The 25,010-nt window shown below is 48.3% G+C and overlaps 2 long non-coding RNA genes across 3 annotated transcripts; one reads left to right on the forward strand and one right to left on the reverse strand.

Annotated features, from left to right (window-relative positions):
- Positions 1–355: 355 nt before the first annotated feature.
- On the reverse strand, positions 356–15,309 carry LOC117062542. 2 transcript variants are annotated; one of them, XR_004428424.1, is made up of 4 exons: positions 14,968–15,309; positions 14,398–14,569; positions 6,094–6,252; positions 356–1,215 (listed from the first exon to the last, which is right to left on the reverse strand). It is a non-coding gene; the product is annotated as an uncharacterized LOC117062542 (long non-coding RNA). The 2 variants fall into 2 exon arrangements; XR_004428423.1 differs by lacking the exon at positions 356–1,215 and adding an exon at positions 5,042–5,874.
- Positions 15,310–15,647: 338 nt separating this feature from the next.
- Positions 15,648–23,860, forward strand: LOC117062544. Its single transcript, XR_004428426.1, has 2 exons — positions 15,648–15,855; positions 22,875–23,860. It is a non-coding gene; the product is annotated as an uncharacterized LOC117062544 (long non-coding RNA).
- The last annotated feature ends 1,150 nt before the right edge of the window (positions 23,861–25,010 follow it).

Raw genomic sequence — 25,010 nt, forward strand, 5'->3', positions numbered from 1 at the left:
CAGGAATGACATTTGTGTCCCCACCAGTATGCAAATCATCTTATGAGACAAATGATTTTGCAGGAAAACACATCCTGTTTCCTCTAGAACATTTCCCTTGATGTCTTAGGGGAACTGGTTGGGATGGTCAGAGTCAGAGCAAGTGTCCAGAAAGCTCCTGACCACTGGCCCCTGTCCCAGAGAAGCCAGGGGGTGGTAGAGAAGGGACTAGGCTTGGCAGCCCTAGGTTTGGCAGCTGAAAAGGAAACTGGCCCCAAGCACACAAGCTCCCTCGCCAGGTTTTCCCAGATGACAAGGGTGCAGGGAGGCCTGGTGGAGCAGTGTCTGGGGAGCCAGGGGTCCTGGCTTCTAGGGCTAGCTCAGCCCCTCACAGGGAGGCCTGGTGGAGCAGTGTCTGGGGAGCCAGGGGTCCTGGCTTCTAGGACTAGCTCAGCCCCTCACCCACAGCATGACCTTTGATAAGTCATTTCCCTCTGTAGGCCTGAGTTTCCTTATCTGTAATATGAGAGGGTTAAATGAAATCAAGTGTTTGTAACTTGGGGTACATAGATCCTTAAATCATCAATGGGCTTCAGGGGATTGCTGCCACCCCTCAAGTGTATGCAGATATACAACTGTGCATGTGTATATTTTTCTGCAGAGGTGTGCAAAGCTGTCATCAGTTCACAGAGGGATCTATTACCCAGACAAAAGTTTAGGTGGTCTCTGGGCTCCCTTGAGCTGGATGCTGGGCAGATGGAAGTTTCTCAAAGCCAAGGATATGCCTTTAACACCAGCAAGGCATAGTATCTGGCACACTGTAGAGGCTCAATGTTTGTTGAATGAATGAATGAATGACACTCATCAAATGCTGGGTCATGAGCACAGCAAAGGGCGGAGATGGATATTGGCTCAGGATCTCAGCTGTGGGAGTAAAGTGGGCCAGCGAGAGGGCTAGTAAGGGGTCAGGGTTGGGGGAGAACAGGAGAGGTGTCTGAGAATGTATCCTGAATCTGCTCAGTCCAGGGTCTGTCTGGCTTGGGTTTCTAGTCACTACCAGGTATGCACACCTCTCATTCCCCTTTGTTCCTTATGGAAGACTCGGCCAAGCCAAACCCAGCCCCAGGTTCAGCAACGAAATTAGTTTGTTTGCAGCAATTAAAATTCTCAAGCTTCTCCAACCAGAAAATCCATCAAACTTGAAGAATGTAGCCTGGTCTCCAGGGGTCACTGGAACTGGTATGGAAGTGAAAGTAAAAGCAAGAGTCAGCCTGTCTGCTTGCCAAGGATACCTACAGCCCTAACTGCCCCTATACCCTTCATTTGGGCGCTGCCCCCACTTGGACTTTTGGCTGAACTCTGTCACCCTCTAGTACCTTTGAGCTTTTCCTGTCCACTCATACCTTCTGTTGGCCTACAAATATGCACTTGTTTCTACACTGGTCTCTCTTGTCCTTAAAATGCCTTCACCAGTTTTTTTATGATCTGGGAAAATGCTTGTGATTTGATGATTAGGATACACACACACACACACACACACACACACACACACACAAATTGTATATCTATAGTAGTCTCAACCCCAAAATATAAAACATGTAGAAATACATATACACAAACATAATGTTTTGATGTTTGCGCTATATTAAGACCATTCTGTTTCTCCCCTTCTGTTATAAAGGAAATGTGCTCAGATGAGAGGGATTCTGAGGACTCCATAGCAGAGGAGGCACAGGGGCTGAGGGCATCTGTATGGCAGGGGAGACCCCCCAGGGAAGATAACTGCATGGTCCAAGACCCAGAGGCTCCCGGGCAGGTACAGACCTGGCTAAAAGAAGCTCATGTAGTTCCCTGCGAAGGCCAAGCTTGGGAAAAATGGTTTCGGCTGCTCATGCCCTTTGAGGTAGGACCTCAGCCCTTTGGAAGGAGTAGGGGGATGGGGTGGGTACACGACCCAGCAGAATCCATTCTCTTGGAGACGATTGGCAAGGGCTGGGGCCAGGCCTGGAGTTCCTGACTGAGCCCGCTTTGCCTGGAGATTTGGGGCAGACCAGCTTTCCCCCAGGCAGAGGCCAGTACAGGGGAGGCAGATGAGAGACGGTAGGGATTCCCAATTAGTCTCCCCAGGCCTCAGCTCAGCAGGCTAGATAACTAGTCAGGGAAGTCAAGCATGGGGGAAGTGCCTCCTCTCATTTCTCAAGGGAGAACTGGAAGCTGTTTCCCCCTTTGTACTTTTCAGTCTGGCTTCCAGCCTCATCTGTTTTCTGGAACCATTCTCTTTCCAGAGCCCCAGAGGCCTCCATCCAATAGCAGTAGTGTTAACACTGCCAGTGCCCCCTTCCTGGAACCCTCTGCATCCTTGGCCTTTCTGGCCTCAAGTTCCCCATTGTTCTTCCCCTCAGGTCACCCCTTCTTCCTTTACTGTGCCCTTTACAAGCCCTTCCTTCCCTGCTGTGGGAACCCCCAATGCTCAGGCCTTGGGATTCTGCTCTTCCTTCTCTACGGTGGGCTCCTCTAGAAAACTTAGCTCTCTCCAGCTTTTGACTGATGCTTCCACATCAATGACATAATGGATAGTAGAGAGACATGGTCACTACTGGATAGGGGATAGATTTTTTTTAAAAAATATCCTCCATTTTAGGAGGCCGCAGGCAGATCACCTGAGTTCAGGAGTTCGAGAACAGCCTGGACAACATGGCGAAACCCCATCTCTACTAAATATACAAAATTTAGCCAGGCATGGTGGCATATGCCTCCCAGCTACTCAGGAGGCTGAGGCAGGAGAATCGCTTGAATCCAGGAGGCAGAGGCTGCAGTGAGCTGAGATGGCACCATTGCACTCTAGCCTGGGCAACAGAGCAAGACTCCATCTCAAAATAATAATAATGATAATAATAATAGTAATAATATTCTCACTTTGCAGAGAGGAAAGGATTCAGATGAGTTAGGACACCCACCCAAGGGTCACCCACCTGAGGCAACCGCCCTTTTTACCACCTTCTCTTCCGTCATGGCCCCATCTCCCACAGCAACCTGTGAGGCTGTAACACCACAGAAGGAAGCCTCACTTAATCAAGAGTGGCGGAGCCAACTCTTCCTGCCCAACCCCATGCCACAGCCAGATCATTGTCAAGCTGTCCCAGGCATGCGTCATGGCCGCTCCCTGACCTGACTTGAACATTGGCCTTGGGAGGAATATAGAGCTGTCAGTCTGACTTCCTCTTCCTTTCTCCCCTCTGTCCCTGCTGAGAGCATTAAGGGAGGAGTCATAGTTCTCTTTGTTTCCAGAATAAGTATTAAAATAATAATAGGCAGCCAGGTGCGGTGGCTCACGCCTGTAGTCCTAGCACTTTGGGAGGCCGAGGCAGACAGAGATGGCAAAACTCTATCTCTACTAAAAATACAAAAATTACCCGAGCATGGTGGCACATACCTGTAATCCCAGCTACTCAGGAGGCTGAGGCAGGAGAATCACTTGAACACAGGAGGCAAAGGTGGCAGTTAGCTGAGAGTGCACCATTGCACTCCAGCCTGGGTGACAGAGCAAGATTCCAACTCAAAAAAATATCATAGGCTATAGTAGTGCTGTTGCCATTTGACCAGTGTCTGTTACATTGAACATCTACTATATACCCAGGTTCTAGGGATATGGCAATGAGCAGAACAAATTCTTCTTCTTTTTTTTTTTTTTTCTTTGAGATACGGTCTCACTCTGTCCCCCAGGCTGGAGTGCAGTGGTGCAATCTCAGCACACTGCAACCTCTACCTCCTGGGTTCAAGTGATTTTCGTGCCTCAGCCACCCAAGTAGCTGGGATTATAGCCATGCTTCACCACACACAGCTAATTTTTTTGTATTTTTTAGTAGAGATGAGGTTCACCATGTTGGTTAGGCTGGTCTCGAACTCCTGGCCTTAAGTGATCCACCCACCTCAGCCTCCCAAAGTGCTGGGATTACAAGCATGAGCCATCGCGCCTGGCACAGAACAAATTTTTATCCTATATATTGTAATAGAACTGTATTGAAGGAAATATTTCAGCCTTAGATGACACATACTTAAACCCATGAAGATGATAAGGCCCAAACATTTTCACTATCGAGGAGACTTACTGTTTTGTCTGCCCAGAACAGCACCTCCCTTTTTTGGGGGGAACTTCTCCTTCACCAATTCAGCTGTAATTATGGAAGGAGCTGCCAATTATTGTGTATTGCTGCAGTGTTCACAGGAATGAGCATGGAACCCAGGTTGGGCCAGTCACCGAACCCTAGGAGCCTCCTGACCTCAGTGATTGGTCTAGGAAGAGTCACATGATGTGGGTTGAACAAATCAGAATGTGTCCATAGCTTTTTCCTTTAAATTTTTTAAAATTAATTAATTAATTTTTTTTTTTTTTGAGACGGAGTCTCGCTCTGTCGCCCGGGCTGGAGTGCAGTGGCCGGATCTCAGCTCACTGCAAGCTCCGCCCCCCGGGTTCAAGCCATTCTCCTGCCTCAGCCTCCCGAGTAGCTGGGACTACAGACTCCCGCCACCTCGCCTAGCTAGTTTTTTGTATGCTTTTAGTAGAGACAGGGTTTCACCGTGTTAGCCAGGATGGTCTCGATCTCCTGAGCTCGTGATCCGCCCGTCTCGGCCTCCCAAAGTGCTGGGATTACAGGCTTGAGCCACTGCGCCCGGCCTGAAATTAATTTTAAGTACATAAATTATACACGAATATGTTATCATTGAAAAAGTTCAAACCTGATTGTCTCCCTAAATCTCAACACCTAATCTTAGCTTCACCAGAGACAACTAAGGTAATTTAGTGAATCTAGACCTTTTTCTATGCTTTTTTTTTTTTTTTTTTTTGAGACAGAGTCTTGCTCTGTAGCTCAGGCTGGAGTGCAGTGGCATGATCTCGGCTCACTGCAACCTCCACCTGCCGGGTCCTGGTTCAAGCAATTCTCCTGCCTCAGCCTCCTGAGTAGCTGAGATTACAGGCGCCTACCACCATGCCCGACTAATTTTTGTATTTTTAGTAGAGATGGGGTTTCACCATCTTGGCCAGGCTGGTCTTGAACTCCTGACCTCATGATCCACCCACCTTGGCCTCCCAAAGTGCTGAGATTCCCGGTCTTTCTATGCATTTTCATACATTTAGAAATATGTTATAAGCATATATAAATATATATTATTACTTCAAGGTTTTGTTTTGGTTTTACTTTATGCTTGAGTGATACTGTAATGTACCTATATACTACAAATTACATTTTTCATTTACCAAGGTGTCTTAGGGGTTTATGTCAGTACATACTTCATTCTTTTTAATAGTTTCCAGATTTTCAGAGTATAAAATATACTATGGTTTAAAGATGGACACTTAGGTTATTCCTAATTTTGCATGACAAATAATTCTTCAAATAATACCCTGCCCTATGTTTCCTTGTGCATATATATGAGAGTTACTGGTCTGGATTTTGAGACATGGCATCATGAGATCCATGGTAATCACATGTCAAATTATAATAGATATTACCAAATTTCCCTCCAAAGGGACTGGGACAATTTATGTTCCCTGCAATAGTGTATCACAGCATTAGGGTCTCCATTTTCCATTCCTTCGTCAGTCCTGGAGAAGAACCAAGTGTAACATTTCTGAACTGTGACGACTGCACACTGGTATGCTGCTGTTTGCTGTCCTCTAGCCAGAGCTGGTATGGATATGGAAGAGTGCTTTTCTCTCTGGCCGGGAGGCTGTGAGGATGGGTGCAGAGCCTCGCAGCCTTGAGAGCTGGTGGATAAACCAACAGCCAGAGGCGAGGGGAAGTCCCAAGGATGTTCACTTTTTGAAGCCAGTTGTTGTATCCCCATCTCCACAGTAGTTTATGTAAGCCAACACCTTCGCCTTTGGGGCTCAAGCTAATTAGAATTTTGTTTCTGTTACTTTCAGCCAAAAGACTGAACTCATGATTAAAATGTATAAATGACCGTTGTTTCTCTCATTCCTGGCCCTGAGATCACAACGTTTACGCTGATTATTCTTTCTTATTGTTCTATTTCTCCTCTCCTCCCCATTCCTTACTTTCCTCATGCCCACATTCCTCTCCCCAGGCACCATATTCAGGGGGTTCAGATCACCTGTGGGGTCCTTTTCAGAGAGGGCAGAGGAGAGCAGAAAAGAAAGCCCGTGGGGAGAGGAGACGACGGGAGGGGCATGGGCCTGATTCCCCTGTGGAATCTTTCCAGAGTGAACACATGCACTCTCAGTTTCTGTGCCTCGGCCTTAGGCCAATGTCTCTGTTTCAACAGAAAAAGAAAAAAGAAAGAAAAAGGAAAAGAGCAAAAAAAGCAAAATCTAAAAGACACAGTGGAAGAATCTGCCCTCCCTTTTTGTTTTGAATTATCATACCCCCCAGCTGAGGGAAAACTCATTTTGTTAAAAATCAACATAGCAGTTGCAGCTTCTCAGACAGACACAACATAAACACATAAACACAGGCTGTCAGTGTTCTTTCGATGGTATGTGTTTATTGTTTTATTTTATTAATAAAAGAGTGAGAACAGGGTGCTAAATTATACCCAATCCAAAATAAAAGGAGAGCAGTTCAATATTTACTCCCATAATGACACCAGGCCCCCCACTTGTAGGACACTGGGGCCTGGTTCAGAGCAAGATGGTGTCTCCAGCTGCCACGACCCAACGTGCTAGAGAGTTCTGAGTGTAACCCTTCTCACATATGAGCTCATCTCACCCTGGAATGATTCTAAGAAGTAGGAGTGGGATAGGGACAACATCCCCATTTCAGAAAGGAGGGGCCCTGGGGAAAAGAGGCTGTGTCCTTCGGGGCCAAACAGTGAGAGAGGAATGGGACAAAAGCCTCCCCTCCCAAGACCAAATGTCTGTGAGAAAACTGCTGGAGAAAGGCTAGCCAGGCAGGGAGCCTGGGTGCAGGAGGTGGAGGGAGGGTGGCGAGCCCCCAGCCTGGCTGCACGTCCAGGAGAGCTGGGAGAAGGGTCATGTACCCTGAAATTCACAGAGGGGATGGCACAAGAGGATCAACTGCAGCCTCTCATTATGACCTACTAAATCTTCAGTAGAACCCTCTGCCCCGCCATGTTTGGCAGGAAAAAACCGTTTTCTGGAAGCTGCTAAGGGAGCTGAATTTTGCATTACATTGGCTGGGGTCAAAAGAATCAACTCACATGTGAGCTGACTCACAAGCGAGTTGTCTATGAGACCCCTGTACTCGCATATTTGCTTTATTCACTGCTGTATCCCCGATGTCTACAACGGTGTCCGGCACACAGCAGATTGCTCAGAAAATTATTTGTGGAATAAACACATAGAACTCTTTACATCTGCAATCTCTGTCACACCCACCTCTGTGTCTCCCTTCTCCAAAGTCTGGCTTAACATTCACAGAGACTCTGCTGTGGCTGACCCACTCTGTGCCCAGCACTAAACCCTTGGTTCCCTCTGGGGAACTGAGAGGTCCCTGAGCTTCTGGAGCCTTCTTCTAGGTTATTGCAGGTTTCCTCCCAACCCAGAGTATGTGCAGCGCCCTGACCTGCTGCCCCAGCAGGTCCTCACTAGTACTCCACAGCCCACTTCAAGTGTGGGCCAGGGTAGAGTGAGGACGCTCTCCCAGCACCACAGTGAGAGCTACCAGCCTTGTCTTTTGCCTGTGGCCAGGGCAAGAATGTGGACTTTTCATCCAGGTTCTTCAAGCAAGGCTTCAGGCTCGCCCCCTACTGTGGGAGTGGAGGAACTTCATCCAGAGCACAACTCGGGCTCGGAGTTCAGCATCCTTTATCACCTTTCTCTGAGCTAGGGTTGAAGCCTCAACATTCACCTGGGTTAGGATATGTGACTACAAGCAAAGCTTCACCTCTCTCAGCCTCAGTTCACTCATCATAAAGGGGTTAGGAAACAGCTGAAAATGCCATCCCTGTTCACCTGACAACAATATGGTGAGGATTAAATGAGGGCTGGTGGCCGGGCACGGTGGCTCACACCTGTAATCTCAGCACTTTGGGAGGCAGAGGCAGGCAGATCACTTGAGGTCAGGAGTTCAAGACCCGACTGGTCAACATGGAGAAACCTTGTCTCTACCAAAATACAAAAATTAGTCAGGCGTGGTGGTGGATGCCTGTATTCCCAGTTACTTGGGCTGAGGCAGGAGAATCACTGGAACCTGGGATGCAGAGGTTGAAGGCGGCAAAGATCATGCCACTGCACTCCAGTCTGGGCAACAGAGGGAGACTTCATCTCCAAAATAATAATAATATAAATAAAAATACAAAAATTAGCTGTGCACGGTGACTCAGGCCTATAATCCCAGCACTTTGAGAGGCTGAGGCGAGTAGATCACTTGAGGCCAGGAGTTCAAGACCAGCCTGGCCAACATGGCGAAGCCCTATCTCTACTAAAAATAGAAAAATTAGTGGGGTACGGTGGTGCACACCTGTAATGCCAGCTATTTGGGAGGCTGAGGCAGGAGAATCACTTGAACCCAGGAGGTGGAGGTTGCAGTGAGCCGAGATCACACCACTGCACTCCAACCTGGGCGACAGAGTGAGTGAGACTCCTTCTCAAAACAACAGCAACAACAAGAAAAAACTACAAATTAGGGCAGACATGTGACAGTTCCTTGCCTTTGTCAGGCTCTGCAAAGCTGTGGGGCTGCTGTTTCCTAACAGTAGGCCAGTGAACAACAAATATCCACACCTTCATTGCCCAGACCCAAGGCAGAGCAGGGGCCTTTTCCTCCATACACCTTAGCCCAGGCTGCTCTGTGTAAGCTCTTGCTGACTGAAGGCTGCAGGCTCCTGGGCTATCTAAAGGACCTGGATGTGACACTCTGGCAGATCCTGCTGGCTAGAGATGGGGAGCCCTGGTCCCCTCCATTCTTAGGTCTCGTGATCAGAGGCAGTAGCTATTCATCTATCCAGGTGGGGAGCCATTGGCATGTGGAAGGCCATAGAAACTCGGGTTAGATGCCTGCTGGGCTGAGACAGAAGCTGAAAGGCCATCAGGGACAGAGCTTGTCTCTCCACACAACCCTAAGCCCCACATGAGGACCCAGGGCAAATGTGGGGTGCAGAGGCTGCTTCTCACTGTGGTCTCAGACAAAGGAAAATCCCCAAGGCCCTGGCGTGCAGGAGTAGTGAGGCACCCCTTGTGGGTTGCCAAATTTAGCGAATAAAAATACAAGACAGATGTGCCACTTAGATGTGAATTTCAGATAAGCATCAAGTACTTTTAAAATATAAGTATGTCCCATGGAATATTTGAGATATACTTATACCAAACATTATTGGCAATTTATCTGAAATTCACATTTAACTGGGCATCCCATATTTTATCTGGAAACCCTCCAGACCCTCCAGGGTCAAAAGGGCTCGGGGGGCCCAGCCCCTTCCCACAGCCCGCAGCTGCACCCCACGGGAGGTTCTGGACACTCTTGCAAGAGGATGCTTCCTGCTGCCTGCCAGATGGTGACCCCAGCAGCCCAGCATGGGTGGAAAGAGGAAAGGGAACACAGCAGTCCCCTTAGATTTCACCCTTCAGTCTCTGTGAGTGAGTCACCTATCACCTTCACAGGGCCCTGTCCATTATCAAAGGAGGTCATGGTGGCGATGTGCGTTCACATTACAAATGTCCTTCCCCTGCGTGGGGTGTTGTGGCAGGGCCTGCACTTGCCTTTGCTTAGCTCTTAAGGGTTGGCGTCCCTGGTGACCCTCCCTTTTCCCGGAGTCATCTCACCCACTGCCTGGCTCCAGTCACATCTATAAGTGGATGGCAACCCACTTAGCACTCCGGCCCCCTTTACAGTAGAATAAATATACACCACTTCTTCAGGGGAAACAGCCTCAGACCCCTATTTTCATGTGCCTACTGGACATCCTCCTGGGAGCTTTTCTGTCCCCGTCCCGCCCCCTCTGCCGCTGCCCACAGGCGGACTTTGCCAGTTCTTCTCTGAATAATGGAGGCAGCCCCCAGCTTGCCCTGCCCCAGTTCCCTGCCCACATCACACCCAGGGTGAGTTTCTAAAATCCAATCTGACCGTGGCGCTCCTCTGCATAAGACCCTTCCATGGCTTCCTGTTGGTCTTGGGATAAAGTCAAAACACCTTGTCTGTCTTCTCTTTCATACAGACATATTTCTTGTCATGTCATCAACTGGCCAGCGCTGTCGTTCTTCTCCAGCCCACTGTCCCACTAAATGCCTCCAGGCCACTGTCCCACTGTCCCTGCCCAGCCTGCCCTTCCCAGCATTCCTTGGCCCCTCAATGCCCTTCACTTCCTTTCCTTTACTAGTGAAAGGATTACTGGAGCTTCCACGTCCATCCCTGAAGAACGGGGATATTCGCCTTTCTCCCAGGCTTCCTAGGGTTTGGGAGAGAATCAAATGAGAAAGGGGATGTAAAACTATTTTGTAAACTGAAAAAGGTTTGTAAGAGATGAAGAAGAATAAAATGACCAATGGTCTGGGAGAGCCTTGTAAGCTTCCTTATCAGCTGACCTCAGAGGTCCACAAGAAGCACAGGGGACAACTATGTGAGGGGACTGGGGAAACTGTGGCATTTGAGCCAGGAAGCGTGATTGGTGGGTAATGCTTTAGGTTGGGATGGAGAGCGTCATTCATTACTGGAGCAGCTATAACCTGCTTGTGAGGTCTGTGTCTGCATGAGAACCCTAGGGAGACAGGGGTGGTTACGAGGGGGTGCAGGATGGTGGGGCTTCAGCCCCTTCCTTCCAGCTTAGCCAGGTGAGTCATCCGGAGGTGCCGGCCCAAATCTCACCTCCTCCACTTGAGGCTGAGCTGAAATGGTCCAGAGGATGTGCCCAGAGGATGGAGACAGCAATACAGTGAATGAGTCATAGAGCTGAGTCAGAGCCCACTCAGCCCCTTTCAGGGCTCTGACGAAGGCTGTGCCAGCACAGAGGCATTCTTCCAGCCTTGCCCCTTCCCTGCAAACACACACACCCACACACATACACACACACACACCCCTACAGACCAGTGACCTCACAACATGCTTCTGACTGCTAGCCTTACTTACTTCACAGGTTCAGTGAAATCCTACTGAGTCTCCCATGTAACAGGCTTTCTTCATGCTCACACTCATTCATTCATTCACTGTTCAGGTACTGGAATAAAAACCCAGTCCTTGCCTTCAAAGAGCTCTCCACCCAGCAGAGGAAAGTCTCCAAACATGCCTTGTCACTGTAGAGGGAGCGAGGCACGGCCGTGGGAGAGCCTCACACACCACCAGTATCCGGGCTGATAGAGCAGGGAATGAGGAACACAGCTCCTCAAAGTGGGATGGGTCAAAAAGTCACTGTTCTAAACATCTGGTCCCAGGACTCCCAAGCCTGGTAGCCTCTACTTCCCAGTGGGAACACCAAGCCTAAAAGTGCAGCTACACAGATTCAAACAACATTATTTCCTTTTTCTTCCAATTAATGTGGGTACTTTGACATATGTAGGAATAGCCTAAGCTAATGGTCACAGAACAGGTTCTGGTCTGATCTGTTTTCAATGTGAAGACTGAATTTTGGCTTTGAATCAGCAGCAGAGCCACCTGATTATATAAGAAAATACACAATATCAAAACTGGGATAACTTAGAAGTCATCTAATTCCAGGCTCAGTGCTTCATTCCATAGGAGTAGAAACTCAAATCCAGAGAGGAATAAAGGAAGCAGAGTCTTCTGATAATTTCCATCTATTTTCTAGTTCTTAAGTAAATATGATTTTCACTACAAAAATAAACCACATTAGAGGCCAGGCGTGGTGGCTCACACCTGTAATCCCAGCACTTTAGAGGCCAAGGTGGGTGGATCACAAAGTCAGGAGTTTGAGACCAGCCTGGCCAATATGGTGAAATCCCCTCTCTACTAAAAATATAAAAAATTAGCTGGGGGTGGTGGCAGGTGCCTATAATCCCAGCTACTCGGGAGGCTGAGGCAAGAGAATCACTTGAACCCGGGAGGTGGAGGTTGCAGTGAGCTGAGATCGCACCACTGCACTCCAGCCTGGGCGACAGAGTAAGACTCCGTCTCAAAAATAAAAACAAACAAACCATATTAGAGAATAAAAAAGAAAAACCAGGCCAGGCGTGGTGGCTCATGCCTATAATAGCACTTTGGGAGGCCAAGGCGGGCGGATCACGAGGTCAGGAGATCGAGACCATCCTGGCTAACACGGTGAAACCCCGTCTCTACTAAAACTACAAAAAAATTAGCTGGGCCTGGTGGCGGGTGCCTGTAGTACCAGCTACTCGGGAGGCTGAGGCAGGAGAATGGTGAGAACCCGGGAGGCAGAGCTTACAGTGAGCAGAGATCTTGCCACTGCACTCCAGTCTGGGCGACAGAGCGAAACTCTGTCTCAAAAAAAGAAAGAAAGAAAGAAAGAAAAACCAGCTGGGCACCATGGCTCATGCCTGTAATCCCAGCACTTTGGGAGGCCAAGGCAGGCAGATCACCTGAGGTCAGGAGTTCGAGACCACTGGCCGACATGGTGAAACCCTGTCTCTACTAAAAATACAAAAATTAGCTGGGCGTGCTATTGGACTACAGTAGCACCTGTAGTCCAAGCTACTCAGGAGGCTGAGGCAGTTGAATCTCTTGAACCCAGGAGGCAGAGGTTGTAGTGAGCCAATATTGCACCAATGCACTCCAGCCTGGGTGACAGAGAGAGACTCTGTCTCAGAAAAAAAAGAAAAAGAAAAAGAAAAACCACATTAATCTCAATACACTAGCATAACCATTGATATCATTTTGCTACTATTTCTTTACAATTTCTGTTCATACAGCTGTAATCATAGAATATATACAATTTTGTATATTACTTTTTGACTTTACATTCTAAGAACTTCCACCACATTTTTGCAGTTCATAACCATAATTATAATCACTATATAATATTCCAGCAAGGAAATGTTCTTAATTTTTTTCATGACTTACTTAACCATTTCCTTATTGGAGGACACTTAAGCGATGCCCCAAATATGGCTATCATAATGCTAAATATTGCTGTTTTCATTTATTTATTTCCCTGGGATAGACAGACTTCCATAAATGGAATTGCTATGGGGTAAAAGGTGTGAACATTTTAAAGTCTCTTGGTACATGTTAACAAATTGCTTTAAGACTGTACTAATTAGGCCGAGCACAGTGGCTCACGGCTGTAATCCCAGCATTTTGGGAGGCCAAGGTGGGCAGATCACTTGAGATCAGGAGTTCGAGACCATCCTGGCCAACATGGTGAAATCCCGTCTCTATTAAAAATATAAAAATTAGGTGGCACGCTCCTGTAATCCCAGCTACTCGGGAGGCTGAAGCAGGAGAATCGCTTGAACCCGGGAGGGGGAGTTTGCAGTGAGTCAAGATCACGCCACTGCAGTCCAGCCTGGGCAACAGTATATGATGGCTTTAAATAAAACAATAACTTCTCAATTTCAACATGTAACCAAAATGTTTATACCTTCTGACCCACCAATTCCATTGCTAGAATTCTGGAAATAATCATCAGGTGTGCCCTGACATGTCCGGATATCCACTAAAGAATATGATGGTATGATATCAGGTATCTTAAAATGTACACATGTATTAAAATCTATGAAGAGGGGGCTTATGGGAGATACTTGTATATGTTACTATATATACTTCTGTGTTGTTTCATCTTTCACAATGAACACCTATTACTTTTATAGTTTGACAAATGACAAAGATATTTCCATTCTGGAGACAAACACAGAAACCAGCACACCATTTTTCATTTGCAGTGAGCATACTGGTTAAGTGCACCAGAATCTCAGCTCTAAACCTTACATGACCCTGAGTTTTCTGTCAAATGCTGATGATATCAATGTCATAGGGTTATTGTGTCACTTAACTGAAATAATTCCTGAAAAATACTTAGCACAAAGCTTTGCATTTAGTAAGTACTCATGAATATTAGCTATATTATTATTTTATTCTGACATTTCTCTTAGTCTGTGGAGGCCTCTACTCCCCTACTCACAATCTCAGCCACTATTTCTTACTGCTTATCCCAATAACAAGCGGCCTCCAGGGAACCAAGCCTGCGTGATGCCGCATCAGCCACACACCTCTCCTTACGATTCTGTTTGGCAAGTCATAAGCTGTTAGCCCCAGGGCAACACAGAGGCAGGAGGCAGGAGGGAAGGAGGGCAGCACATATGTGTGTGGCAGGGCCCTGGAGCACGAATGAATGCGATGGGGACCCACAGCACTGGGAACCGGCAAAAATGAGCGAGACCGTTTTCAGGAGAGCAACAGCTGGCGGGGGGAAACACCCAGAGAAGTAAAAATAAGAATATCAGAATTTTAAAAACTGAAAATCTCCAAGCACCTGAAATGCTTCATGCTTACTTTCAGAAAAAAACAAACAAACAAAAAAGACGAAACTCACTTTTAAGAAAGAAGAGCCGGGTGGAAGAGCACTAAGCTGAGAGGCAGTGGCTGGTGAGGAGTAAGAGCCGGGACGCTGCAGACAGGGTCTGGGTCTGGATTCTGGCTTTTCCACACTCTGGCTCTGTGAACACGGCCAAGCTGATTCATCTTTTGTGTCTCAGTTTTGTCATCTGTAATATGGAGATAATAAAAGTGCATAGCTTACGGAGTTGTGAGGCTTGAAGGAGCTAATAATGCACATATACACGCTCTGTAAGGGCCGCCCCTTATCATTTAAGTACATGGCTGTTTGCCCTTGACGGGGCTGTGTAGCAGGGCGCCCAGCTGGACGAATCTCCTGGCCAGTTGGGGAGCCCCTCTGAGGGTCATCCTTGCGGATGTGGCCGTCGGGAGGACCAACCCGGTTTGCAGACCAAGATTTTGCTTCCTCTCATCCCTCCTGAGGGAGACCCTGGGAAAGGAACGCCCCTCCTGCAGGCCCTTTCTCAGACACCAGGCAAATGTGTGGGGAAGATGCAGAAGTGGGCGGTGAGGAGGGGCCCCTGCGGTAAGCCAGGGCGAGGCTGACCTCCAGGGCTGCAGCTGCTGGGGGGGCCTTTGGCCGAGTTGACCAGGAAGGCTATGAGGGCTCCCAGGAAGCTTATTGTGTGGGGCCCGACCCCAGCAGAGGGGCAGGGCCTGGTCAGGGGCTGGAATGGGAGAAAACAGAGGGGCCTTTGGGGAGGAAGGGGCCCAAGGAGGGAGGCAGTAGGGTAAGTAAGGGGCTGTGAGGAGGCAGGGGCAGGAGGCTGCAGGGGAGGTGGGAGACTAAAGGGGGGCGGGGCGGAGGAGAAAGAGGGCCTACAAGGAGGTGGAAAGGAGAGTGGGACGTGGGGAAGAGGAGGAAGGAGGACTAAGGGCAGGGGGTGGGTACACGGGAGGGGTGTAGGAGGAAAGGGAGTGAAGGTGAAATAAAAGGGTGGGGAGGAGGGGAAGGGGGCAGGGAGGGGGCAGGGAGGGGGCAGGGAGGGGTGGAAGGGGCAGGAGCAGCCCAGTTATGTGGGGAATGGGGCAGGGGGAGGGAGGGGAGAGTTGAGAGGGTGTGGGAGAGGAGTGGATGGGGGAGGACCAGCCCAGGTGTAGGGGGAGCGGGTCAGGGGGAGGGAAGGGGAGGTGGGGGGCGTAGGGGAGGGAAAGAGAGGAGGAGGGAAGGGGTGTGGGGAGCAGGGGAGGGGGCGGAGGGGCGGTGCCCTGCTCTCAGCCTCCTACGGCCCTGCGCCGCCCGGGCCCCTCGGCCCCTCTGGCCGGGCGCCACCCGCGCGCCTCTGACGCCGCGTCAGGCAGCCGCTGGGGAGGACGCGGTGGGAGCCTCAGATGCCACCTACTCCCCGGCCTCTCTCCCAGTTGATGCTTCTATTTTAGGCAGCACATTATTTCCTGCTGTGATTTTTTTCAGCCTTCTAATTTGGGCTCTGAGGTAAGCCGTGACATCCGCCGCGCGCCCGCAGCCCCCTCCCGGCCCGGCGGCGGCGCGATCCTGCCCGAGCCCCGCGCCCTCCGGCCGCGCCTGCGTCTTAGAGGAGCCACTCGGCCAGGCCTGCCCCCATACAGGCTCCCGAGGAGGGCTTCTCCCCCGTGCAGGGTGAAAGAGTCCAGCCGCGCGGGATTTCTAGGCAAGGATTTAGAAAAAGTGACGGGGACGGGGGATACATTGCACCATAGTGTCCCGGATCCGGGCAGGGGATGCAGATGCTTCCATATCGGAGGTTAACACGTTTTTTTTCTGGACATGGGCCCCTTTGAGAATCTGATGAAAGTGTCCAGAGCAAGCCTTCGGCCCACACGGACACTGGGATTCTGCCTGTAGCTTCAGGCCCGTCACCTCCTGACACCCTAGGGGCGCCAGGACCCCAGGCTAAAAGCCCAGCTCCGAGGTCGAATACTGTGTGTATCTGCCTGCTCCTGCCAGTTTCATCCCAAACCGACTCACTGCTCCCTATGTTTGGGTCCCCTCTCCCTCTATCGGCCTCTTTTTTTTTTTTTTTTTTTTTTGAGACCGAGTCTTGCTCTGTCGCCCCGTCTGGAGTGCAGTGGCGCGATCTCGGCTCACTGCAACCTCTGCCTCCCGGGTTCAAGAGATTCTCCTGCCTCAGCCTCCCAAGTAACTGGGACTACAGGCACCCACCACCACACCCAGCTAATTTTTACATTTTTAGTAGAGACAGGATTTCACCATGTTGGCCAGGCTGGTCTCAAACTCCTGACCTCAAGCTATCCGCCCTCCTTGACCTCCCAAAGTGTTGGGATTACAGACGTGAGCCAGCCTGCCCCAGCCCCAGCCTCGTTACATTTAATCAATGTTTTTAAAACTGTCTTTGTGTGGGTAAGGATCTCACCCCCACGTGGGCAGATGGAGGTCACATTGGTAGCTGTCCTGTCTCTGGCCTAGTTCATTACCTGGGTCCTGCAGGCATCTAGTAGTGGAAAGGACACTGCATTTGGATTCCAGGAGACTTGGGTTCCAATCACATACTTGGTAGTTTCATTCCCTTGGCCTCCCTGAGCCCCAGCTTCATCTGTGCAATGGGGAACTGTAATAAAGCTTCCCTCACAAGACTGAGTCAGTGCACAGGGAGGCACCTTTCACATGCACCTCCCTGTCAAAGGAGAAGGCCTCATTTACTTCTTTTGAGTAACTCACACTTGTCTGTTGCCCCTCAGGGTGGGCAGCATCCAATAAAGTTTTGTGATTTTTAAACTAAAGATGGGTAAACTGCAACTGGGCACCTGTAATCCCAGCACTTTGGGAGGCTGAGGCGGGTGGATCACTTGAGGTCAGGAGTTCCAGAATAGCCTGGCCAACATGGTGAAACCCCGTCTCTACTAAAAATACAAAAATTAGCCAGGTGTGGTGGCACATGCCAGTAATACCAGCTACTCAGGAGGCTGAGACACGAGAATTGCTTGAAGCCAGGAGATGGAGGTTGCAGTGAGCCCAGATGGCACCACTGCAGTCCAGCCTGGGCAACAGAGCAAGACTTATCTCAAAAAAATAAATAAATAAAAAATAAAGATGGGTAAACTGAGTCCAAAATAAGGCAGTGATGTGAGATAAGCCATCCTATCTCCAGAATAATGAGTGAGCAGTCAAGAGACCATCCCCAGGCAAAGGCAGAGCAGCTAGCTTGGGAGTCAGCCTTGGAGGCCAGTCTGCTCTTCAGTCCGCAGCCCCTTTTCCCACAGGTGTTAAAAAGGGTTCCTCAGTCTCATCCACCCCACGGACTCCATCCCTACCACCTGCAAACTTGCCTTCCTCCGTCTTTATTAGAGTTTGCATTTTCTCTGGCGTACCCTACGGTTACTGTCCTAATGACTTCTCCTGGCCTTGGGAGATGTCTGCAGTTTTACTCCAGCTTGGTTCTCTTCCTGCCCCTCTGATTGCTTCTTCACTAGTGCTGGCTCCTTTTCCTTTCCTGAGCTTTATTTTATTATTATTTTTTAAAGATGGAGTCCTGCTCTGTCTCTCAGGCTGAAGGGCAGTGGCGCAGCTCACTGCAGCCTCCACCTCCCATGTTCAAGTGATTCTGCTGCCCCTCAGACTCCCAAGTAGCTGAGATTACAGGTGGTGCATGCACCACCAGTGCCGGCTAATTTCTGTATTTTTAGTAGAGACAGGATTTTGGCATGTTAGCCAGGCTGGTCTCGAACTCCTGACCTCAAGTGATCTGCCCACCTTGGCTTCCCAAAGTGCTGGGACTACAGGTGTGAGCCATCATGCCCAGTCCTGGGCTTTCTATTTTTTTTTTTTCAAGGGTGCCTATTATCCAGCGTTTATCATGCTGCCTTCAGTTCCCTGTTCCCAGCCTCCTGCCTCTGGGAGAGGAACCTCATTGCTTTTGGTGGTTCCAGTTGTCTCCTCTAGGTTACCAGCTCTGACCTCTTGACTCCCAGTCCCAATTTCAGCTGCCCGTTGGACAACTCTAAACTTAAATCCTGTTGTCATCTCAAACTCAACATATCTAAAAATGAGTTCCTCATCTTCCCCCAAAGCAGCTTTCCCAGCTGGTTTCCCTTTTCTGTTTGGTACATGACCAGTCTCACCCAGGCACAAAGCTTTCATCAACTTTGACTCTTCTCCCTTCCTCTTCTACCTGCATGTAGGCACCAAACCCTGTGCATGCCTCCTTTGGGGTGTTGCTCTGGTATCCAACTCTTCCTTCCTTTTCCCATCTCTAGTCATCTATTCCTAGCCCTCAGGTCTAACGGTCCCAGGAGCTCCGTGGCTGTTTTCTCTGCCCATAGTCTCTCCATCCTCTAAAATGGTTGATATCTGAACCAAGACTCACCTCCATTAGAGACTTCCTTTGAATATAGACCCTTTGAGCTGCGTTAGCACATCTTGCCTGTTCCATTCACTCTGCCAATTCCCCCAGTCTTGCCAAGTGACATCCCTCCTATGGTTATTTAACTGTTCACATTCTTTACCCAAATGAGAAGCTCCCAGAGGTCTTTCCCAGCCCCTGATCTGAGCTTGCTCAGGGCCAGCTGGGACCCCTTTTGCTACAGCCTGGCACTTAACACAAGTGCTTCTGATTCCTCATGGTCTCCCCTATTTTACAATCTGGCTCACTTGAGCTCTCCTTTTAAAAATTAACCAAGGAGCACCCTTCACCCAGAAGCAGAGAGCCCACATTCCAGTGCCTACAGGGTCCAGGCAGGTCGTGACGTGGGTGAGGCAGGGCAGGTGCGCAGTGATAGGGAGTGGCAGGACGTGGCGTCTCGACCCCAGGTCCCCAGTCTAGAGGATTTTTGTTACTACTTAGACCCCCTTTATTGATATCAGGCCCAGTGTGTCCAGAGTTTCCTTTTTTTTTTTTTTTTTTTAAGAAATACCGGCCGGGCGCGTGGCTCAAGCCTGTAATCCCAGCACTTGGGAGGCCGAGACGGGCGGATCACGAGGTCAGGAGATCGAGACCATCCTGGCTAACACGGTGAAACCCCGTCTCTACTAAAAAAAATACAAAAAACTAGCTGGGCGAGGTGGCGGGCGCCTGTAGTCCCAGCTGCTCGGGAAGCTGAGGCAGGAGAATGGCGTGAACCCGGGAGGCGGAGCTTGCAGTGAGCCGAAACCCGGCCACTGCACTCCAGTCCGGGCGACAGAGCGAGACACCGCCTCAAAAAAAAAAAAAAAAAAAAAAAAAAAAAAAAAAAGAAATACCAAATTTGGATTTTAGATTAAAATTGCCAACTTCTAAAATACTGTGCAAACCAAACAAAATACCACTGCAGGCTAAGTTTAGCCTGCAGGTAACCCTGGATATAAAGATTTCCTGCTTTGTGATCATTCTTAGGTGACAGAAAGCACTTTGGATTGGGAGTTTCTAGTTCTGGTTATACCAGTAATGAGCTAAATAATCTTCAATAAGTTATATCCCTTCTCTGGGACCTCAGTTTCCTCATCTGTACAATGAAGGATCCCATTAAATGATCCCCAAGGCCTTTTTTAAAAGCTTGGTAATTCTGTGGTTCTGTGGCTTATTCTAAATGGTGGGGAAATCCTGTTTAATTGAATTGTCTGATGTATGAGAATTACCATAAATACACACTGTATGTGGATTACTACATTTCAGAGAACTAGAATACAATAAGTCTTTGGTTAACTGAAATTCTCCAGGGTTAACTGGAAAATCCCCTTTTAATCAAGGTTATTGTTGAGAGGCTTTCTAAAACACCAGAGTTCAGTTTCCTGCCTTTCTAAGCGCAGGAGATGTAGCAATACTGGGCAAGGGGAATGGATGAGTCACTGTCTGGGGATGGCTCTGCCACCTGAGCTGAAGGAGTCAACAGCAGAGTAACCCAAGAGGCTCTCCCAGCCAGGGCGCCACTCACAGAGCAGTTATCTGTAAGGACCACCTGGCTGGTGCCATAGATAACTATACTGAGGACCTCACCAGTCTTTTGCCAGACTTGGACACCCAGGTTTGACATCCACTTTTGGAGCATACCTCATTTCTAAGATGATGAATAGTTGAAAACTGGCATTACCTGAAACGTGTATCAAGGCAGACTGCCACCCAGAGCTCCTTCCCACTGAAAACAGCAAGCACTTTGGAACCCAGCAGATCTTGATTTGAATCGAGTCTTACACTTCCCAGCTGTGCGACTTCAGGCGCGTGCCTTAACCTTGCTGAGTCTTAGTTTGCTTCCTCATCTATAAATTGGAAACAATACGCTCTCATAGAGGTTCTGAGGACTAAGTAAAACCATGTACACTAAATGGCTGGTGTGATGTTTGAGATTTAGTAAGTGCTGGGTAGGTAAATGGAAATAATTGCATTAGGAATTAATACCTTTTATCATGTAAAATCCCATCGATTCTCCAGAGTTTTACTTAGTAAGTAAGGTCAGAAAGTCAGTAGCAGTCACCTTCTACCTCAATAGCCATTTGAGAAACAAACTGTACGCCTAATTAGATCTCCTGCTCCACCTGCCCTTCCATTTCACCCTATCATCTTGCAATAGAGGCACCAGACTGAAAACCAGAACCAAGGTCTTGATTTAGGGCCAGGTGTGGTGGCTTCCACCTATAATCCCAGCCCTTTGGGAGGATGGGGTGGGAGGATCATCTGGGCCCAGGCCTTTTGAGGTTACAGTGAGCTATGATCACGCCACTCCAGCCTGAGCAACAACGTGAGGTCCTCTCTCTCTCTAAAAACAAAACAAAACAAAAGCTCTATTTTGCAACTGTCATAGTAATAATTGATTCAGTCAAGAATCATTAAAGGATGCAAGTTTGATAAGGACAAGATAGTCACAGACTTCAATATCCCCCCCAATTACTTATTAATTATAAAAGGAAAAAATAATAACTTTTCCGTGGAGAAACTTGGCAAATATCTTCTTAAGCACGAGATCAAAGTTAACATCACCAGGCCTGGGACAAACAGACATCACATGGCTCCTGATAGGATGTACTGAGGCCCCAGCACCACTTCCGTGAGATTCCTGCCAGCAAATGCCTAACCTGGGTCTAATTATAAGCACACATCAGACTAGCTCAAATTGAGGGGCATTCTATAAAACAACTGGCGTATACTCTTGAAAAATATCAATGTCATGAAAGACAAGGAAAGGCTGAGAACTCTTCTAAATTAAAAATTAAAGAGAGACAATGACTACATGGAATGTATGATCTGGATTGGATTCTGGGCAAGAGAAAAAAATCTCTATTAAGGGCATTATTTGGAGAATTGGATAAATTTTAATATTGAGTATATATTAAATAGTAGTTTTAAATGGGGCTCATGCCTGTAATCCCAGCATTTTGGGAGGTCAAGGTGGGTGGATTGCTTGAAGCCAGGAGTTTGAGACCAGCCTGGGCAACAGAGCATGACCCTGTCTCTACAAAAAAAAATTTAAAAATTAGCCAGGCACGGTGGTGTGCACCTATAGTCCCAGCTACTCGAGAGGCTGAGGCAGGAGAATTGCTTGATTGCCCAGGAGGAGTTTGAGGCCACGGTGAGCTATGATCACACCACTGCACTCCTGCCTGGGTGACAGAGCAAGACCCTGTCTCCAAAAATAAAATAAAATAAGTATTATATTGATGTTAAATTCCCTGACTATGTAATAGAATGACTGTGTTCTTGAGAAAGTATTTAAGGGTAAAAGGTATAGTGTCTGCAACTTACTCTCAAGTGGTTCAAAAAAAGAAAATAAGTATACACAGGTATGTACACACTCAGAGAGAATATTAAAATGTAGCAAAGTGTTAACATTTGGTGAACCTGAGTGAAGGAGTTCTATGCACCAGCCTTGCAGTTTTTCAGTAAATTAAAATTATTTCAAAGAAAAAGTTAAAAAAGAAAAAAAGAGCCAAGGCGCCATGCCCAGAGCCTGGTGTCCTCTGCCCCCACACCATGGCGAAGTAGAAAGAGCCCTGACTTAGACACAGGTTCAAATCCAGGCTCCCAGCTGCAAGATATTTCATCCCTAGGCTTCTGTCTCCTCACCCTAAAAGGAAGATAGTAATACAATGTCTCTCTCTTAGGGATGTTAAGGGGACTTAAATGAGGTCTATGTAGAAACCCTGGCACCTGCCAAAAAATTATTCACATACTTTCCAAGTATATGCTGCTAATTGCCCAGAAGTGATAAATACAAACAGAATTCTTACTCTCACGTAGCTTATCTTCTAGTCAGAATATGGAAAATAAATGACTAAATAAGCAGGCAGGCATAATTCCAAACAGTATAAATTCTGTGAGGGGAATGGAGTGTGGCAGTAGAGATGGGAGAGATGGGAGGGGGTGGGCCTGCCCTATACAGGGTGCTCAGGGAAAGCCTTCCAAGGAAATAACATTTAAGCTGGCCCTGAAGAACAAGAAGGAGGGAGAGGTTGACAATCTAGGTGGTGGAACAGCAGGAACAAAGGCCCCGGGTGGGCAGGGCCTCGGTGCATGCAAGGAACTATCTGTCCCTTCTCTCCTCTGCTAGACCACCTCATAACTCCGTGTGTGCTCCTTGAGGGAAGGGGCAGCGGAGCACCCAGCACTGGATACCCAGTGTCGGATGAGTGAACAAGCAAATGGCTGACGTCTGGTTTCAATTTTTGCCTAGGAGGAGATGCACCTTGCTCCCAGCTCTTAGCCTCACCATGCAGTGGGAGGGAAGGAGGCTTCTGAACTGGCAGCTTTGCATTCTTCCCCTCTCTGTGCAACTTGTTTCGGTCACAGAACTGGAAGAGACCCCAAAACTCCGATTATCCCACCCCTCCGATTAGAGAGGAAGAAACAGAGGCCCAGACTCAACAGACTTGCCGAAACCCTTGGACCTGGTGGGGGCCCGCGTCCAGCGCTTTCCCCAGCCTCACAGCCTGTCTTGTTTATTTGTTCGGCGGTTTTTGTTTCGCCATGGCACAGCTTGTTCCGACTCTGGAACGTTTATGAGATGAGCCAATTTTTAAAAATCATAGAAAATAAATGGTTTGCTCTTGGAGCTGAAGGGTGGGGCAGCCAGGGTGGGAGACAGGTTCCAGGCCAGTTCTGGGGCAGAATTTTGGTTTATCCTTTGCTGTGTTCTTTTCTCCTCCTGCCTTGGGAACCAAGAGGACTTCAGTGGGATTCCCTGCCTCAATTTCTCCAGGACTATGATATGGAAAGACTAGAACATTCAACCATACACTTTCTGGTTCTCACTTCCACCATCGTTAGTTCCATTCCAAACTCTGGCTCCTGCCCATTGAGTTCAAGCCACAGCTTGATTCAGTCGATCAACCTGGGGATGGAGGTGTCAGGACTAGCACCTGGACCATTCTGCCTCCTCTGCCGGTAGCATCCACTCGCTCTGCTTGTGAACTCTTCTCCTTCAAAACCCAGCGGTTATGTCACCGCTTCTAAAACCTTGAACTGACTCCCCATGTAGTCAGCCAGCCACTTTTTAAATTGAAAAAAGCCCAACCAGAATAAACAGGATAGCTAAAACGTTGAATTTCTTTGCTTTTTTCTAACTGGATATTAACTCAGTGTACTAATGTTAGCTATTATCTTGTGTTATTTGATCAGAATTTATTTGCAGATATGTAAATATGTGATTGCCAAAAACTTGGAAATGAATAGTTACTAAATTCAATTTTTTTGGCCAACAAAATAATTTGTTTAAACCTTAATTATGTCCAGGATGGTAGAGGGAGTGGGATAAGGATGGACTCCTGTTGGTAAAAAGGTGACTCGAAAGTCCTGTCTAGCCTTTTGATACAACATGGCTGCCTCATTTCCCCAAAAGGCCTGGTACACAGTAGGTGCTCAAAAAATATATGCATTAAATGTATGAGTGCGTGAGGACCATTACATTCTCTGGCCCTGGGGTCAATGAAGCCTCTGTCAACCCCAGTTGAATGTCCCATGAGGGGCCAGGCTAAGAATCCGTTCAAGAGTTGTCCTAGGCCAGGTGCGGTGGCTCACACCTGTAATCCCAGCACTTTGGGAGGCCGAGGCAGGCAGATCACCTGAGGTCGGGAGTTTAAGACCAGCTTGGCCAACATGGTGAAACCCCGTCTCTACCAAAAATACAAAAATTAGCCAGGCATGGAGGCGGGCGCCTGTAATCCCAGCTACTTGGGAGGCTGAGGCATGAGAATCACTTGAACCCGGAGGTGGAGATTGCAGTGAGTCAAAAATCACTCCACTGCACTCAAGCCTGGGCAACAGAGCGAGACTCTTTCTAAAAAAAAAAAAAAAAAAAAAAAAAAAAAAAAAGCTGTCCTAGCCTCAGGCTTTTTCTCTCTAACTGGGCGACATGCCCATTCTTAGCATTCTTAGTACTAAGATTGGTGAGATCCTGGGGATGGATAGGGCAGTGTGTTCTGAAACCCTTTCAAGGAGCAGGGGCAGCAGCCTGCGTTCTGATGCCCATTCCAGCTCCCTCTGCCCCTTTGCTCAAGGCAGTTCCCCAAGCAGCAGTCTGGCCAGCTGTGGGAGGTGCTGTTCACCACTTCCAAGATTAGCTCAGACCTTAAAAATCACAGCCCAGCTCCTGCTCTTCTCGTGCCAAGGAAAACAGTAGATGTCAGAAGCCTCCTTAGGTATCTGGAAGGGAACAGCTCCTTCTGCTCCCTCCCTTCCTTGTATGAGG

The sequence above is a fragment of the Trachypithecus francoisi genome, unplaced genomic scaffold (assembly GCF_009764315.1).
Source record: "Trachypithecus francoisi isolate TF-2019V2 unplaced genomic scaffold, Tfra_2.0 Lachesis_group17, whole genome shotgun sequence".
NCBI lineage: Eukaryota > Metazoa > Chordata > Mammalia > Primates > Cercopithecidae > Trachypithecus > Trachypithecus francoisi.